The 19,443-nt window shown below is 36.9% G+C and overlaps 1 protein-coding gene across 5 annotated transcripts in view; it reads right to left on the reverse strand.

Annotated features, from left to right (window-relative positions):
• The window catches only part of slco4a1 (solute carrier organic anion transporter family, member 4A1), a 45,366-nt gene that overhangs the window by 16,722 nt on the left and 9,201 nt on the right, over positions 1-19,443 (reverse strand). The window contains exon 2 of one of the 5 annotated variants that reach the window (XM_051880045.1): positions 1,408-1,446. The exons of 1 other annotated variant lie outside the window; for it this stretch is intronic. The gene's annotated coding sequence lies outside the window, so the exon portion shown is untranslated. Of the gene's footprint in view, positions 1-1,129; positions 1,187-1,407; positions 1,720-15,885; positions 16,265-19,443 lie in introns of those variants that run through there. 3 more of the 5 variants (XM_051880047.1, XM_051880044.1, XM_051880048.1) reach the window with 3 other exon arrangements.

Raw genomic sequence — 19,443 nt, forward strand, 5'->3', positions numbered from 1 at the left:
AATGATGGACAGCAGTCATTCGCTTGCAAAATTTAACATATTTCAATCTGAGAATTATGCGTATATAATACAAAAACTTTACATGTGATAAAGTATGTGGAAGGACTCCACAAGCTCAAATTTGGCCTCGTTGTCTTTAAGAGCCACACTTATAAGTTCAAATTAAAGAATTAGGAGGGGGAAAAAAAATCTCATTAGACAAACTCAACATCATTATCCATTTAATTTAAAAGAAACAACCTCAACATTTGTACGCCTGCTAAGAAGTGCTATTTTAGGCAAGTTTTACCTGCGTAAAACCATTAAGAGATTTTCAGGCTTCTTTGTCTTTAACCCTAAGCTCAATTTAAGTTAATAATATCAGCCTGTTTCTTAAAAGACTTTCAATTCAAGCTAACACACATTACTATACAATTGTATATTATTTTACAGTGTATTTAATTTGCACTTATTCCACACTATAGTCAAATTTAGATCTAGACCTGCCTGTGTGTTGGTTTATAGTATGTGTAGTAGGGGTGTAACAATATATCGTGTCACAATATATCACGATACAAAAATGCAACATGTGTCATAGATAGTGACAATATGTATTGTGTATAGTTCACCCAAAATGGAAATTACTGTGTGAGAAAAAAATCAAGTTTACAGAGTTTTAGTATCAGTTCTAAATTAAACTACTACATATATATATACTCCAAGACATATGGTAAAAGGTTAACCAAATTATGTACTGTTGATTAAAAAGCTAAATTTGGTATTACATTGGGCGTGGAAATGAATAGGCTTGGACTTCATACAGATAACCCATCGCACAGGACAATGGTGGCCCCAGAATAAAAATATTCATGATTCTGTAGCTGAAAATACAGAATTATTTTAAATGAATATGCTTTATATGCTTAGAAATAATGTAGGCCACTTTTTTACTGGTAACATAAGACATTTGGCATTTTCAGAACCCACAAATATTCACCCATTGCATTATTATACATATATTCAACATTATATATAGTAGTTTAATGTAGTCTTGCCACTAAAACTCAGTAAACTTGAATTTTTTCTCAGTAATTTTCATTTTGCCACTGTCAACTCAGATTCATATTTTATTGTTTTGACACATAATTACCTGCAGGTTTGAGTTCAAGCACTGACATTGAAAAATGATTTACAACCATTACTTGCACAAAGATAAGAGAGATGCAAACTTGGTAAACACTTTTATCTAAAGTACATTCCAGTGCAATAAAGTTGTACATTATATCAGTACATACATTCCCTGGAAATAAACCTCATGACTTGAATGTTAGAAAACATGAGATTTGATCACAAATGTATCATGTTACAGCCCAGAACGGCATTATAATTGTCACACTGAAAGAATAACAAAAAAGTCACTTTGCCTACCTTGGTTCCTCTGATCATGCTTCATTGGTCTAAAAAGGTCTAAGAGTTTGATTGTGCAAGAAAGAAGAAAAGAGAAGAGAACAAGGAGCATAAGAGACTAGGAGCAAGCAAGACAGTCCCAAATGGGGCGTTACTCAAACCTCTCACTCTTTCACATCTATCACTGAAGCAGCACTGACACAGTCCTGTCCACTATATCTAACTGACATGATGATCAGCACCTCAAGCATCACAGATGCCTCTTCTTAACTCATCACACTTCATTCACATTGCATTAATGTGTTTGTCCAGCATGGCACGGAAAAAGAAGAGGACCTGTAGGCATGGTCAGATTTGTACTTGTTCTGCTAACACTATAACTTACCCTACCACAAATATAATAAAATGAAATAAAATGTGTTAAAAAAAAAAAAAAAAAAAAAAAAAAAAAAAACGAAGTTTGAAAAATACTATTTTTTTTGGTTACACTTTATTTTAGGGTGTCTTTGTTACACTGTAATTATACATTTAAGTACTGCGTATTATTAAGTAACTACATGTACTTACTATAGGGTTAGGATTAGGGTTTGGTTTGGTTTAGGGTTAGTTGCATGTAATTATGCATAATTTATAGTTATTACTATAGTAACTACATGTCACATATGTAACAATGACACTATAAAATAAAGTGTTACCCTTTTTTTTTTTTTTTTTTTTGCAAAAATAGTGTTAAATTATACAACTATAATGTAACTGCATGAATGTTAAGGATTCATACTTTTTTGTTTTGAAAGGAAAGGATATGGTGCAAAACATAGTAGCTCAAACAGTAGAGCTTTTCACTAGAAACACCAAGATCAAGGGTCCATTTCCTAGGGAAATAAAGAACTGAATCATAAGTCATAAAAGCGTTTGCCAAATGTAAATGTAAACATTACTGATTTGTCTTATGTTTCAGCTGATTGGCTAAAAAACAACCAGGATGTGTAACATCCATGAGTCCTGTGCCAGCTGAGAATAGAAATGCTAAAAGGTATTACAGACTTACTTGTCAGGGTTTCCCAATAACACTCTCCACATGCAGAGAGACATTACAATTATGGATACAATAAGATGAAATCCGAGTTTATTAACTGCACAAGCTCTTCATATAAATCATGCAGTGAAGGCAAACATCAGAATGGGGCAGATGGGTGTCATCACAGTTTCTTAGTTAAGGTTTCAGTTTTGGTTAAGGTTTCATCAAACAACATAAGAAAAATGAGAATGACCATTGCAATCCCTGGTTTTTCATTTCTGACTCATTTGCATGCATCTATGAATAATGAACACATGGTTGAAAAGTTGTGGTGTGACTATAGCATTAAGAGTATTTGTGGTGCAGCTGAGGCTCTGTGAGTTAATCATTTCTCAGTTCTGTCTTCAAAGCTCTGTGGTTCATGCTTTGTTACAATGAGATTAATAAAAAAGCCTAATTATTTGTTATTGTGTTCTATGAACTCTTTCATTTCTAATTTTAAACGTGTGATCAAACGGAGGGAATGATAACATCAGTGAAAGCTTAGAGTCTCAGGGTGGGAACGTGTTTGTTGTGGAGTGCAGGTTCCTTCCCTTTTCTTTGAACCATGCTGGATGGTCATACGGTGAGATATAAATTTCAGAGAGAAAAAAAAAGGAAACAAAGAACACGAGAACAGCACTTTTACTAAGGATTTCTGGGAAGGAAGCAGTAAAGCATTCAAACAAATATCTATTTTTAAAAGTTGTGTAATGGGTGATTCATTTGATGGGTTAGGGTTAGGTTTAGTTTCATTGTGTTTTGGTTCTGTTTTTCCTGTTCTTATTTGCCTGTGTTCCTAGTTAGTCTCCATGGTTGTTAAATTAGTACTACACCTGTTCTGTTTTCCTTTGATTGCTCCTTGTATATATAAGCCTTTAGTTCTTTCAGTTCTTGGTCAGTATTAGAAGGGATAGACAGACAGGGAATGGTAAAGGGGTGGCTATTTTTATTAAAAAAATGAAAGTACACATAGGATTATAGAATTGAGTGATTAATATTCTAATATATAATATCGCAGCAGCGATAAAATAATATATTTTTATATTTTTAAGAGAACAGTGTTAAGGTAATTAAGGTAATTAAAATCCTTGCAATAGGTTAAGTATTGAAGTGGGAATAAAATAATGGGAATGGGTAATCAAAAAGTGATATGGTGGGGATTTTATAATACTTATAATAGTATTATAAAATACAAATACATATAATACATTGTAGGGAAGTGGTAATACTGATCATAATGGTAAGGTAATAGAGAAATGCTGAAGGGTCTGGTATGTATGAATGATGGTAGAGCTACTGGAATTGATGTTGTCCAGGGTAGTTGTTCTTCTATAGATTTAACACTGGTGTCGGAATGTCTAGCAGGGATCTGTATGTGGGATGTTTGAGAGGACTCTACAATAGGAAGTGATTTGTTGTAAAATAGGCATGGATGTTAGTGAAATTATAGAGGATGAGATATGTAGATGGAAATTTAAAATGGCAAATTGGGAAGCATTTAAATATATTAGTGAAGTGAAGTTTTAAGAGTTGAGTTTTAATGAGGAAATGGAGGATTTAGAATTCATCTTGAATTGCTTTGTTTGTAGGTTAACTCGAACTCTTCCGCCATCTACAGTATCTCACAGAAGTGAGTACACCCCTCACATTTTTGTAAATATGTTATTATATCTTTCCATGTGACAACACTGAAGAAATGACACTTTGCTACAATGTAAAGTAGTGAGTGTACAGCTTGTATAACAGTGTAAATTTGCTGTCCCCTGAAAATAACTCAACACACAGCCATTAATGTCTAAACCGCTGGCCACAAAAGTGAGTACACCCAATTGGGCCCAATTAGCCATTTTCTCTCCCCGGTGTCATGTGACTCGTTAGTGTTACAAGGTCTCAGTTGTGAATGGGGAGCAGGTGTGTTAAATTTGGTGTTATCGCTCTCACTCTCTCATACTGGTCACTGGAAGTTCAACATGGCACCTTGTGGCAAGGAACTCTCTGAGGATCTGAAAAAAAGAATTGTTGCTCTACATAAAGATGGCGTAGGCTATAAGAAGATTGCCAAGACCCTGAAACTGAGCTGTAGCACGGTGGCTAAGACCATACAGCGGTTTAACAGGACAGGTTCCACTCAGAACAGGCCTCGCCATGGACGACCAAACAAGTTGAGTGCATGTGCTCAGCGTCATATCCAGAGGTTGTGTTTGGGAAATAGACGTATGAGTGCTGCTAGCATTGCTGCAGAGGTTGAAGGGGTGGGGGGTCAGCCTGTCAGTGCTCAGACCATATGCCACACACTGCATCAAATTGGTCTGCATGGCTGTCATCCCAGAAGGAAGCCTCTTCTAAAGATGATGCACAAGAAAGCCCGAAAACAGTTTGCTGAAGACAAGCAGACTAAGGACATGGATTACTGGAACCATGTCCTGTGGTCTGATGAGACCAAGATAAACTTATTTGGTTCAGATGGTGTCAAGCGTGTGTTGCGGCAACCAGGTGAGGAGTACAAAGACAAGTGTGTCTTGCCTACAGTCAAGCATGGTGGTGGGAGTGTCATTGTCTGGGGCTGCATGAGTGCTGTCGGCACTCATGAGCTACAGTTCATTGAGGGAACCATGAATGCCAACATGTACTGTGACATACTGAAGCAGAGCATGATCCCCTCCCTTCAGAGACTGGGCCGCAGGGAAGTATTCCAACATGATAATGACCCCAAACACACCTCCAAGACGACCACTGCCTTGCTAAAGAAGCTGAGGGTAAAGGTGATGGACTGGCCAAGCATGTCTCCAGACCTAAATCCTATTGAGCATCTGTGGCGCATCCTCAAACAGAAGGTGGAGAAGCGCAAGGTCTCTAACGTCCACCATCTCCGTGATGTCCTCATGGAGGAGTGAAGAAGACTCCAGTGGCAACCTGTGAAGCTCTGGTGAACTCCATGCCCAAGAGGGTTAAGGCAGTGCTAGAAAATAATGGTGGCCACACAAAATATTGACACTTTGGGCCCAATTTGGACATTTTCACTTAGGGGTGTACTCACTTTTGTGGCCAGCGGTTTAGACATTAATGACTGTGTGTTGAGTTATTTTGAGGGGACAGCAAATTTACACTGTTATACAAGCTGTACACTCACTACTTTACATTGTAGCAAAGTGTCATTTCTTCAGTGTTGTCACATGAAAAGATATAATCAAATATTTACAAAAATGTGAGGGGTGTACTCACTTCTGTGAGATACTGTAGCTTTAAAAAATGTATCACGAGTATTTGCTGGGTCACATGACCATAAATAATAAAATTTCTTCCTCAAAGTGACCATCGCATGTACCTTTCGCTAACCGCCTTGTGGTAGGGCCCTTCGTGAAGGGATCCAGTTGTTCACTTTCGTTTGGAACACCCCTACAAATGGTTGTCCCCTTCTCAAAGTGCCCTCCAAGGGCGCAAAAAAAGTCATTTGCTCAGTGTTCCTGCGGAGTGTTTTTTCCTCGAGTTCTCATCTCCCAGCTCAAATGATCAGTTGTTTTTGTGTTGCCAATCATTTCTTGTGTGTAATCCTTAACTGTTTTGATTTATGTTGACTACAAGTCTGCTATCCTTCTGGTAGTGGGATGCCTGTTTATTTTTCCCCCTTTTTCTCCTGTTTTGTGGTAAGCCAGGGAGGTAAGGTTATGTTGATTATTTTTGGTCCTGTTTCTTTTCAAGGTAAGAGGTTAAATTAGTTGGCTGGCTTCATTTGTTTATTGTTTTGGCTTTTTCCCTCCCAAAGCTTTTCGTTGGTCTCTAATTAAGTCATGTCTAAATAAAAACATCCTTTTTATTGTATTTTGTGTCCTGAGGTTTTCTTCCTTGTTTAGTCAAGTTCAGTGTGGGAGATGAGACAACGGGCACCTCTGTTTAGTTTGCTGTGTTAGAGGAAACTGTGTCGCAGCAATTTTGTCAGAGCTCGTAACAAATGACAATTCAAAAACAACTTTTTGTTTGTTTGTTCATTTATTTTTTAATTTACCAATCAATGTTTAGGTTTAGGGTATTTTTTAACCAATTCTCAACTATGTTATGAAAGATATAACAGAATGATTTGATATACTATTTTACTTTATGCAATATGTGTGTAAAATGGCCATAAATAGGTAGTCCAATTCTATATAATGTGCCTATTCATTGTATCTAATTTGCATATTAATGTATTTGATATATAATTTATTTCCCTATTCACTTGTTGTGTGTCCCAAAATGCCTGATAAACATGCTGTAAGTCCTGGTGTCTTCTACAGATGGCCTGTTTCATAACAGAAAGTCATATTCTGATTTGAAACCCCATAACGTTTTCCTGAGATGTTTATGACAAACAATTTTAAAATTTCAGATTTGATGAATGATAAATACAAAATATTATCATATTTCCATAAGAGTGCTAAATTTGATCATTCGGTCAATGTCAGTCATTTTTAAAGACCAAGGAGAGTGAGTTGTCATGGTGAAACCTCCAAACATTTGGTATCTCTAAAAAAAGCCCTGAATGTGCTCTTTACAGGACAGACTTAAAACTGTGACTGTGTGTATGGTCTCAGAGAAATTTGCTAAAATATAATATCCGCTAAAATAAAATTCTATGCCTGGGCCTCAGGATGATATGGCAGACACTTTTATCTTAAAACATTTTATTCAAGGTACATGTTTTATCAGTTAATTTAAACATTCCCTGGGAATCAAGCCCATGACTTTTGATGTAAATATACATCAAACAGTTCTGTCTGGTTCTCAAATCTGATTGGCTGAGAGCCTTGCGATATTCTAGTGATAACATCACTCCTACCTTTTCACCATTTTTATCACTCCACTTGAAGCGACTGCCATGGCGGCCAAGCAAATCCACCATATTTTTTACAAATACTACACTTGTTGTACCACGAACTGTAGTTTTAAGAGTTTTTAGGCAAGAATGTAGTTGTTTAGACCTGAAATATATGACTCATATTAAATCATTGCACCTATTTTACAATTTGTTTAGATGTTTTCGGAGATGCGATCTCTAGGCCGTCAGCAGCCATTCAGTGTTCGTGTACCCGCCGAGAACAGCTTCGTCTCAGCCAGTGCTTTGGTGATTTTCCACTGTCTCTTAAACATGAGATCTAGTTAAACATGAGATATAATTTATTTTGGGTACATAAATCGGGCAATCTTTGGTCTTATTAATCTATTACTTGTTCCTGAGCCAATCGAAATGGGCTATGTTAAATTTAAAGGGAACCCCTGGTGTTAAGACTTGTATGGCTCTATATAACGTAAATGATGTCTCTTACTGAAATATGTAGCAGAAAACCCATGAAAGATTTACGTTGGACAAAAGAATGTGGACAAATAAAACTTGCTAAAAATCTGCGTTTTTGTTCTCTTCACAAGCCCTGGTGCCTTTGAGGCTTTTAGAACACCACATCTGAAAGAGCTTACAGTTGCCTAAGGATATAAGTGTATGCTTTAACCAAATGCCGCGCCTGTCGTGGAGACTGACGAAGGTAAGCCTATAACACATCTCGATTGAGACAGACTGCCTCAAAGCTCACATGCGCTTTGATGCACAAGATATCTGTGATCGCATAAAACAGCAGCATCTTCTCAGCATGTTTAACTGTGGTCACCGTGATTCAATCAAGCAGATCAGATCATTTGCCAATTAGGACATTTACATTTACATATACATTAGCGCATTTACATTTGTTCACATCAAGTGGCCTCTGTATCTGGATAACTGATCGGATTTCTGTTTCCAGCAGAATATTTAAATTAGGTGTGTTCGAAAGGCAGAAGCTTCAAATGGCTTCATAGCGTAAAACAACTTTCACTTTAGCCTCTATCAATGCAGTGCACACAGCATAGAATCTTTGTGATTTATTCTACAAAAGTACAATCAATCACAAATAGAGAACTTAATCTACCAATTTAAGTTTTCCAACATTAATCTTGTATGATGAAAAAAATTATTTCGACGCATTTCATGATTGAAAGGAGCGCGCAAGCATTTGTATTGTTTGTGTAATATGTAACGGCAGAATCCAAACACTTTGTATTAAAGAAATAAAAGAATGCACATCACATTAATTAGAAATAAACAAGGGGTAGACTTAGGCTATACGACATCAGATAAGAGTAAAGTCGATACAAATTAAGCCATGTCCTATTGCTTTTACTCACTTGCTTTACTTTCCGATGCAATCTCCAGTCTTAGATCAAATATTTTTTTAAAAAATTAAAAAATACTTCCATAGTTGAAAAATAACAGGGTTGATCATGTTAAACAAGTCACATCATCCAGGTTTAAAGTTATAGCGCGCAATATTGGGAGATTAATAAACTGAAACAATAAAAACATACGCAATCGCCTCGTTTAGATAATGTTGCACAATTAAAATGAAAAATGACACACAAGATATCATGTAAGTCTAAATAAACTGTTTTAAAGAGAGACGTTTATTGTAAAGTTCAAAGAAGTTTAATTTCTTGTCAAAACTGCGTCTGTCCATTATTTTCTGAGAGCCCCGCGGAGAGACTGGGCGGGGATTTAAATGACGCCGCCCTCTGAATGTAGATACGATGCCTGGATCGCGTTTACATTACACTGAGATCCGACCACAATGCGTCGACTACCTCCGAACCAGGACACATTGATTGGATAACATTCCGATCACAAACGCGTTTACACTTGTCTTTTCAATGCGTATGTGGACAACATCCAGATACAGGATGCATGTTAATGCCAAGTGTAAATGCAGCCTCTGTGTAATGCATTCAGGTGATCAGACGATTTTAACACGTCAATCATTCAACAGTAGTTCGAATAGCCACAGAGACATTGCACAGCTTCGATGTTTTCATCCTCACTAATTTTGCGCTCTGGCTCAAATCGAAAAGGCTGATCGTGTTTTAAAAGGAACCCCGTGGATATTAAGACCTGTATGTGTTACTAGATTACCGCTGCGCAAAAACATACAGATAAAAAGCCTCAGTCATCAGGGCTAAAGTGAAGAGAACAAAGACGCAGTTAGGAAGTTTTATTCGTCCAGATTCTGCACAACTTCCTATTCTTTTCTCCTCTTATCGCTAGTAAAGCAGTAAAGACTTACATCACTTCTCTTGTGGCTAATCGACTGAAAATTACAACCAAAAGCCACACAATGTGGCATCGTATATTATATACCGATTTGGGTTGCGTTAAAAATAGCAATAGGACAGTGTCAGTAGAGCAGTGAGTGCAACCATTTGACGTCACCGACATAGAACGCAAACAAAATGGCACCGCCCATTGTCCAAATATGTCATGGATTTTTTAAATAACGTAAATCTTTCATGGGTTTCAGTAAGAGACATAATTTACGTTATATTAAGCCATACAAGTCTTAACACCAGGGGTTCCCTTTAATAATGTAATATTAAGGCTATATTTAACTTGCATTCTGTAGCAGGGGTATTCAATTAAAGTTCCAAGAGGTCCGGTCACTAAATTTCCTTCCCAGCGAAGGTCAGTCTAAGGAATAGTTCTAAATTTCCATCTTGGCACCAGTAGTGCTTTGTAAAATAAAAACAATCTTATCCAGTCAAGATAGTCATCAAAGAAGAAGATATTGGGCCCTCAGAGCCAAAGCAGTGGCGTCTGAGAATTTTTCTATAAAAAAAAAAAAATAAATAAATAAATAAAATATTTCATCAGTTGAGCCTAATTAGGCTAGATATGAATATTAAAAGGTAAAATCAGATGTTTTATCAAGCTATTATTATTTTTACATTTTTATATATATATATATATATATATATATATATATATATATATATATATATGTAAGCCAGAAGGCCATGTGACAAAAAAGATACTGTATGGTGGTTTAGGGCAGGGGCGCCTGCAGGATTTGATCTCAGGGTATGTACCCCCCAACCCTGTCCCCACCCTGTCCGCAAAAAGCGATTAAATCAATTATTGCATTGGTGGGAACGATCTAATGCTGTACAAATCGACTAATCGACTGTCTCTTTCCTGCTCACGCACTTAGAAATTCTGATGCATGTAACTGCACTCTGATGTGTTTGTGTAGATAGATGCTTCATGAATTTTTTGTTTTGTTTTTTTATGTTATCTCTAAGCAGCTTTGTCCCAAAATGTGCGTATTTCAACGGAGCTGCGCACTTTATGTTTATGGCTGCTGTAAGTTTTAAACTTTTCCCAAAACATTTAGAGAAAAGCTTTAAAGATTTAAGAGACTTCATTTCTCCATCCCTACTCAATAGTTTTAGGCCTTTTTGCAAATATTTCAATTGAATTTAGCTGTTTTAGAGAGCGTTTACTCATTTTGAGCCTCTATTTAAACATTAACTATCTGTAATGTCTTTTTTCATGTGTGAAAAAAAGCGACGAAACTAAATTAGCCAATCAGATTTCTTTTCACCCATATCTCCACGCCCACCCATGCATGCACATACACACATCTGACTTTACAACAAACAAAACACACACCTTTATTTATTCTCATTCTCTCTTGCTTTTTAATATGTCATGAGTGTATGCAGATAGATTTTAATAATCAATTTAAAAATTATGTAAAAAATAAAAATGGCATTATTTAGCACCCTCTCATGGTATGCACAGTGCGTACACCCGTACGGCTGCAGGCGCCACTGGTTCATGGTTGTTCCTCTTGAAGTTTGGACCATTTTTATATTTTGCTTAAAATATGTACCAACTTACCAACAAAAAAAAAAAAAAATGTACTTAATAATCAAAATCATCATGAGCAGATAATGCTAAATGTACATGAAAAAACGTCTTGTCACAAACGTGGTTTGAATGGTCAGAGTCATATATGTCAGATAAAAATAACTATATTTGCAGCATTGTTGTTTTCTCCAGTGTTTTAGCGAAAGTATCGATCTAGTTTACTGTTCACTGTGTCTCTGCTACTGTTGTTAAAATAACCACATCATCTGCATCTCGGATAAACGTGCATGGAAAGAGGTGGAATTAAAAGTGTTTTTGCCTCTAGATAAAAATTTTAGAGGATATAGCACCGGAAGATCATTACCATAAACCACCTTGAGCGCTTGTGGTGTGAACCACTCTGTTGTTTTGATGCGCTGCTCACTTTAACTAGAAACGATAAAATGGTGCTACAGTTGTCATGTCTCGCGGACCTGGACCGCGGGTCCACCATTTGAATATGCCTGCTGTAGAGCACTGCTTTTGTTTGTTTGACTGAATTGTACAATTGTGTTTATTTCCTATTGTCATTTATAATGGCTGTTGTTGTTAATTTAAATACTGTTATTCAATAAATATTATTTTATATAAATAATATGTTGTATTTGGTGTTAAGAAAGGGTCCATTAGTACATAATATGGACTGAGTGAAAATTACATTAATACGCCATTAGATGGTGGCAAACTTTACGAGTGAATGAGTCAGTCACAAGAGACTTTTAAATTGAAAGGGACTTTTGTAAACAAAGGACATTGCTTAGCGCTGTTATGGAAAAATTCCTTAACTGTTAAAAAGACAAATACAAAGATCGCTTTCCTCAGCGGACATACAAACAGATTTTTATAATGGATATAATATTATGGACATCGACCTGAAGAATGAATGTTATATCAGACACAGGTAATGCTCGCTCAGGCGATCTCTCTCTCTTTTTCCTTTCTCTCTCTCTCTCTTTCTCTCTCAATAATACTGTACAAAATACAACAAGTTTTAATGGAGGGACTCAACATTCCTTCGTTACGAAGTGACGTTTTACAATTAGTAACAGAGGCTTGGTCAAACTGTCAACTTGAGATTTGAATCTGTGGCGGAAGAAAGTAGTTCTGCACAAAAGATGTTTTTTAAAGACACTCTGTTGTTATTTCTTATTTATTTACACACTTGTACTGTCAAACTGTTGTATAAACGCAATATCACACGAGTAGCCGTGCAATATGGCTGTATATCAGCGCGCTATGATTACCGATGGCCGAATCACAGCCGTGCTGATATACAGCCATATCGCACGGCTACTTGGATATATATATATATTAGGGGTGGGACGGTTAACTGCAAAAAATCGAACCGTGTGGTTCTCCACCGTGAAGAACCGTGGTTCATCCAAAATCTGACGACGCATCTATAATATGGTTTGTCGAAAACAAAGTGCAAAACAGCTCTATGACCAGTCATTTACGCCGTCATCACCCGGGTGTTGATAGCACACAACACGAGCCCAGGTGAGACCTGAACATCTCACGTTGCTATCTGTGTTTAAACTAAACTCATTTAAACCTTGCCAATTTAACCATTCATCCGTAAGACGCTAAAGAGAACTCTCGCGCGAATGTCAACATGCCCATCTTAGCGAGTATCCTAACAAACATAGTAGGTTATGACTTAGGAGAATTTATTTCTTAAAGGGACAGCAGTCTAATATTCCTGCTCTCTGTGTTTTAATATTAATCGAATGACAAAGCACGAAGAAATCACTCTTGACTGAATAGCTTTTGTAACTTCAATAATGTTTCATCTTTATTTAACTATTCGAAGAAGTTTATATGCAGTGGTTATTTTATATTTGATTACTTTATTCAATTTTTGTACCTGAAAGCTGTTAGATACCTGAAAAACCTGTAAAGCATTATTTTATTTGTATCTTAGCTCTCATGTATTTATTTGTGCTGTTTCTTGTAGTTAGATTATTTGTTTTTATTTTCTTTATCTTTATTTGACAATTGTCCTATTTTTTACTGAGCATAGCACATACCGAACTGTACCGAAACCATGACACTAAAACCATGATACAAAAAACATACCGAACCGTGAGAAATCTGAACCGTCCCACCCCTAATATATATATATATATATATATATATATATATATATATATATTTTAGGGCTGTAAAATTTATTTAAGAACAAAAAATAATAATTATGCAATTTTTAGGTCTGTGATAGTCACAATAGTCACAATGCTTTCATTTTCATTTAATGTATATGGGTCTTAGCAAAAATTTATATTCTTTCATACTAAATACTAACTAATGATACTAATTATTTAATCTGCATATCATGTAATTATTTTTAATCAATTAACAAATCTCTCTCTCTCTTTCTATATATATATATATATATATATATATATATATATGCATGTAATGTTACTCTGACTTCTATAGATCAGAATGATATTTTTTAAATATCATCAGACTCATCAAGGTTTCTTTACATTAACAGCAGCAAAACATGAACCCTATAGCAGACAGTAGTATAATGCAAGAAAACTGTGATTTAAACTTGTGTTAAACTTGATCATCTCATACAACATTTTTGAAAACAGTGAATTAAGAATATGATAATCACAAACCTGATAACTTAAAGTGCAGGCATGTTTTCTCCAGCGAATAAAGCTCCATACAACAGGTTCATCTCTCTGAAATTAAGTCAAAGTAGGTCAACCTATCAGAGTTGCTGTTACTGCAACTGTCACTGACTGGAAAGCTATAAAAACCAGCCCATACTGAGGCTCAATACAAAACTCAATATCAGTTGGGAGCTGATAGTTAAACAGCCTGCAGGTACTAGAAAAAACAGTGAAAGTTTTGTAGCCAGTCCAGAAACTTAACCGAAAATGTGGTTTTCTAGTAACCAGCCACCGAGTCAGTATGCCCTTTTTCATCTTTTTACATAATGTATCTAGCTTTCACTGAGCCCTGCATCATCAGGGTTTTGCTGCATGGCCTTGTGGGATGAAGTGATGTGATCGGACCAGACAAGGGACGTAGTGACTGCTGGTCTGACTACATCCTGTATAGATAAGGAAACCATTTTTCCCCATGCATTGACCACACAGGAAGACGCACACATGCAATCAGACATACATATGCAAATATAAAGTCATGCATGCAAACCAGGAAACCATATTAAACTATCAGCTACAAAACCCTACAAAAACAAGTCCTTTACACTATATATGTATCTATAATATATCACCTGACCTGAGCCTGCTTGGTTGGATGGATTAGATGATTTTCATTTACCACATGTGTGTTGTTATATGTTGTTTTCTTGGTATCATGTGTGCAGCAGACTAAATGTCCCATATCTCCAGGGGCTTGTCTCATCATTTGGCTGTAAACTTGTAGGTGTAACCAAGTGGAATGAATGACCTACAGTAGCAGCCAATCAGCTTCTCTGCACTCCAGGTTTCGCCTCTGGCACTGGGCACTTGGCAATGTGGGTTAATAGACTGTCATAACAAGACAGTAACAACTAGATTTGCTTAGATTGCCATGTGACCACATTCAATTCCAGCCTTTGACCTGAACTGTCTACTGGAACCTGAAAAGTCTACTGGAAAATTACATTTATGAGGTTAGAGTCCAGATCAAAGTATCATACAGTACGATCCGTTTTCTCTATCAATGTTTTGTAGGTAGGTGTCAAATAACCAGTTCAAAGGCTTTAGAATAATTTTTGTGAATTTCATCCTCCAAACTACCACTCCAGCTGCATATTCCAATCATCATATCAAACTGTTCTGAGGACAAATTTTTCATATTTCAGAAATGTGGTGAAATTTTTTTTGATTTTGTTTTAAATGTTCTAAATTTATATAGTGTTATTTTAGTATAATTTTAGTTATTTTAGATACTGTTATAGGTTTTTTATTGTTTTTTTTTTTTTTTTTTTCCATTTGAATTTTAGTTAAAGTTTTAGTAATTTAGTTGTTTTTGTTTTTTATTATTAGTTTTTGTTTTTGGTCTACAGTATAAACTTTTTATTGATTTTTATTTTAGTTTTAGTTCTTTTAGTACATTAAGTTAGACTAAATGAAAATGAGAAATGTTACCTAATGTTGCCTTGGCAACTGAAATAAAAGAAATGTACGTTTTTGTTTATATTGTATTTTATTTCAGTTAAAGTTTATTTGATTTCATGTAAGTTTTTATTTAGTTTTTATTAATATCCCTGATTTAAACAATTTATAAATTACAATATTTGTTGGCCAAGACTGTCATTTAATATTTTACACTTTTGCAGTTTCACGAACTGTTCTGTTTCATAAATCATTTTACGGTTTAAATTTAGCTGAAAAGTTCATTAAATAACAGATTCCATTGTGGCAACAGAAGACTATATCAGTTCCCTATACAGAAACTGATAAATCTGCAGGTTCTAATTTAACAGGCAAGTCTGGCATGTTATCATTATTGAATAAAAAACATATGTCTGAATATTCTATATTAGAATATTCTAGAATTATTTAATGTTATTCTCTATTATAGTCAATGTGTAATGATGGGCTGACAGCGTGAGGATCCATTTGCAGTTTCTTTATTGTGACAACAAAGCACAAGGCAGACAAGGGCAAGACAGTAGCAGTAACAGGGACAGGCTTGGGTCGAGGCAGGCGGCAGACAAACAGAAACTTACAACAGGCAGAGTTCAGGGCAGGCAGCAGACAAACGTAATCCAGGAAACAGGCAAGGTTCAAGGCAGGCGGCAGAGGTTCACAAAAGATAAACAGTCCAATCGATAGCAAGGTAACAGTCCACAAGAAAACGCTCAGTAGTGATCACCGGGGCAAATCAAGACTTCGCAGTGTATGGATGCGTGTGTGCGTCTTAAATAGTGTGAGTGTGATGCAATGCAGGTGTGTGCAATCAGTCCCAGGAATGAGGGCCTATGGGTAACGTAGTCCACAAGGAAGTGACTCAGAACTCAGGTGATGGCTCCCTCCGGCGGCCGGGAGGAGGAGCCGCGGGAGCCGTATTCGTGACACAATGACTGTGAGCTAGAAATTACTATCAGATGACAGGTCAGTACAGAGAATTATACATGGAGAAGGAAGTGGAAGGAAGTGCAATTTAGAGAAGTTGAAGTGTCTTACAATAGTTTCACCACAGCCATGCAAACTCCTTCCCATCATTCAAATGTTATAAATGCACAGGTATCATTACCAGTCCCTCACAAGCAGCAGCAACAGAATGTTTCTATAGAAACAAGACCACACATCCTGACCTCATCTCTGAAGTACAAATATTATTGTTATTGATAGGGAGATATTGATACTCTATTGATTTTTCAATATATATAATGCCTACAAATTCATATATCTGCTAGGTATGAAACTCAAAGGAAGTGCAGCAAGGTATATGCTTATATCATATTTAATATCACTGTGATATCAATAAAGCATCTGAAAAAAGAAGTTGCCAATATAACGGACCCTTTTTCCACAGACTTTTTTCCCCTACAGACCATGCATATTACTAGCATATTGGCTGTTTATTACTACTTATAAAGCACATATTAATGCCTTATTCTGCATGACCATATTCTACATCTCTTAACCTGACCCCATACCTAAACATACCGGTAACCACTGTGATGGAAATTTTGAACTAATTAGTAATGAACTAACATTTCTTTTCTTCTACAGGCCTAATAAGCTAACTTTGAAATAGAGAAATAGTCACTAGGACTGAGTGTTGTAACAAGTGGAAAAATCTGCTGTGCTGGGTTCACACCGAACTCGTCTGGGGCGTCTGATTTACATGTTAAGTCAATGTAAACGCGGCGCGAATTGAGCGTTCACATGTCTGACGCGTGAATCGAGCGTCTGACGCCCCAAACCGAGTTGAAAAATCTGAACTTTGTCGAAAATTCGCGCCGCCTTAACCAATCAGGAGCTTGCTCTAGTAGTGACGTGACGTAGCGAGCTGAGGCATTCCTTTGTTCGGAGAGAGATTCTCTGGGATTGATGGGAATTCTCCCGGCCGTGATTAAAGCTTTGAAGGACAAAAACTGGAGTCTCTGGTTATTGCTGCACAGCAAGTCAGGTTAGGGAACACTAGGTTTTTAAGGGGGTCAAGACGTTGACTGAGATATTATTGAGTGTCGATTAGGAGACTCTCCAAAAGATCATATATTATTGAGTGTCGATTTGGAGACGCTCCGAAAGATCAGGAAATTTATTGAATGTCGATTAGGAGACGCTCGGGTGTCAATTAGGAGACGCCCCAGGAACAGGTAAACTTAAGTCAGGTGCATCTTGAAAAATATACCACTACAACAAATAATTGAATTACTATAATTAAGCAGTAATTAGGAGTTTATTGAGGGAAAACCCCTAGTTAATTAGTGAATATGTGTTCCCTAATCTAAAGTGTTAGCCTAATTGGTAACACTTTAGTATAGGGATCACATATAAACTATTAACTATGACTTTTCCCCTCAATAAACTCCTAATTTACTTCTTATTAATAGTTAGTAAGGTAGTTGTTTAGTTTATGAATTGCGTAGGATTAAGAATGTAGAATATGGTCATGCAAAATGAGGCATTAATATGTGCTTAATAAGTGCTAATAAATAGCCAATATTCTAATAATATGCATGCTAATAAGCAACTAGTTAGAAAACCCTAAAATAAAGTGTAATCTAAAGTTTCCATTCATCACCACTATATAAATGTACCCATCTATGATGACTTCCACTTCTGGGAACCCTGGAAATGTTATGGGGGTGTGGAGGTGTGAGGATGTGAGACGTGTTTTGCGGTGGCTCCTCAGATTTGCGACTTTTAATGTTATTTTTTTGATAATTTATTTCTATTTGTGCTCTTCTTGCTGCTTCGGGTTATTTCTGAGTTTATCGATTTGCTTGTGAGTTTCATGATGGCTGGCAAAGCAGCTAAACTGGACACTGGCAAAAGGCCGTGCAAAGCATCGAGTATCTCCTGAACGGGTATCGAAGACTTGCAAGGACTTGGTGTCGAGCATAAGGTAAATGATGGATGAAATGCGGTCAGACATTATAAGCAACTTCAACTCAATTGTGTCCGACTCTGTAAAAAGAGAGATAACTGCAGTTCTGGAGCCTTTTGAGAGACAGATGGGTTCGTTGGGAGAGACTGTTACGAGCCTTGAACGGGCTGCTAACAATCACAGCGACCAATTGGACGAGCTACAAGTTAATGTTAACAAGCTGACTGCTCAGGTGGAAAGTCTTTCCAAGAAGTGCAAAGACCTGGAAGGGCGTTCAAGATGGAATAATATCCGTCTGGTGGGCTTACCTGAGGGGTCCGAGGGCTCGCGTACCACCGAATTCATAGCGCAACTTCTTCAGGAATTATTGGGACTTGACAGCCAGCCGGTACTTGATCGGGCCCACCGCTCGCTTCTAGAAAAGCCAAGTGCAGGAAAGCCGCCTCGCCAATCAATATCAAGGTCAGCAGCTTTCAAGTTCGAAACCAAATTCTGCATCGTGCGTGGCAGTCATCGCCTCTTCTTTACAATGAAAAGAAGCTCTCCATCCCCCCCGACTTCACTCATGTCCGAACATCAAATTTGGGCTCTGTTTCCCAGCGACCTTACAGATTACTTTACCCGGAGGTGAAGTGCGCAGGTTTGATGATCCCAGTTTGGCTTTAGACTTTGTCAGAAAAAAAACGTTAAAAAAGGTGTGTATGGCTGCACTGTTGAATAGGCTGTTTGACAGCACACTGCTTGATCTGACAATGTTCTAAATTTTCAGCAACAATGGAAAGTCACAACGCTTTTTTTCCCCTTCTTTTCTTCTTTTTTTTTCCCCTCTCTGTTTTAATGTTTGATGACTGTGGCAGCTGTTTCAGCCTTTGTTGAAACTTTAATACTACACAACTCAGTACACTGGATTTATTTCTGTTGGTTTACTTGAATTAATGCTTTGCACAAAGTTATAGATTGGAAATGTCGCAATGCCTTGTACGCCGGATTAGTTGTAAGTTCTGTGAGCTCTTACAGCTACGATGTGGCAAGACATTTTGTTTGGTGGGGGAAATAAGTGCACATCTCATTTGGGGAGATACTTCAGCCAGGAGGGGTGGGATGTTGAGGGGCATGTACATGGGGTTGTTTTAAATGCAAGTTCGTTGGGTTTTGTTTTGCAGTCAGGTGTTTTTTTTTATTTCAAAATGCTGACTTTAATTGCTGTCTTAATCCACAGCTGGAT

The sequence above is a fragment of the Ctenopharyngodon idella genome, chromosome 22, assembly GCF_019924925.1.
Source record: "Ctenopharyngodon idella isolate HZGC_01 chromosome 22, HZGC01, whole genome shotgun sequence".
Lineage (NCBI taxonomy): Eukaryota > Metazoa > Chordata > Actinopteri > Cypriniformes > Xenocyprididae > Ctenopharyngodon > Ctenopharyngodon idella.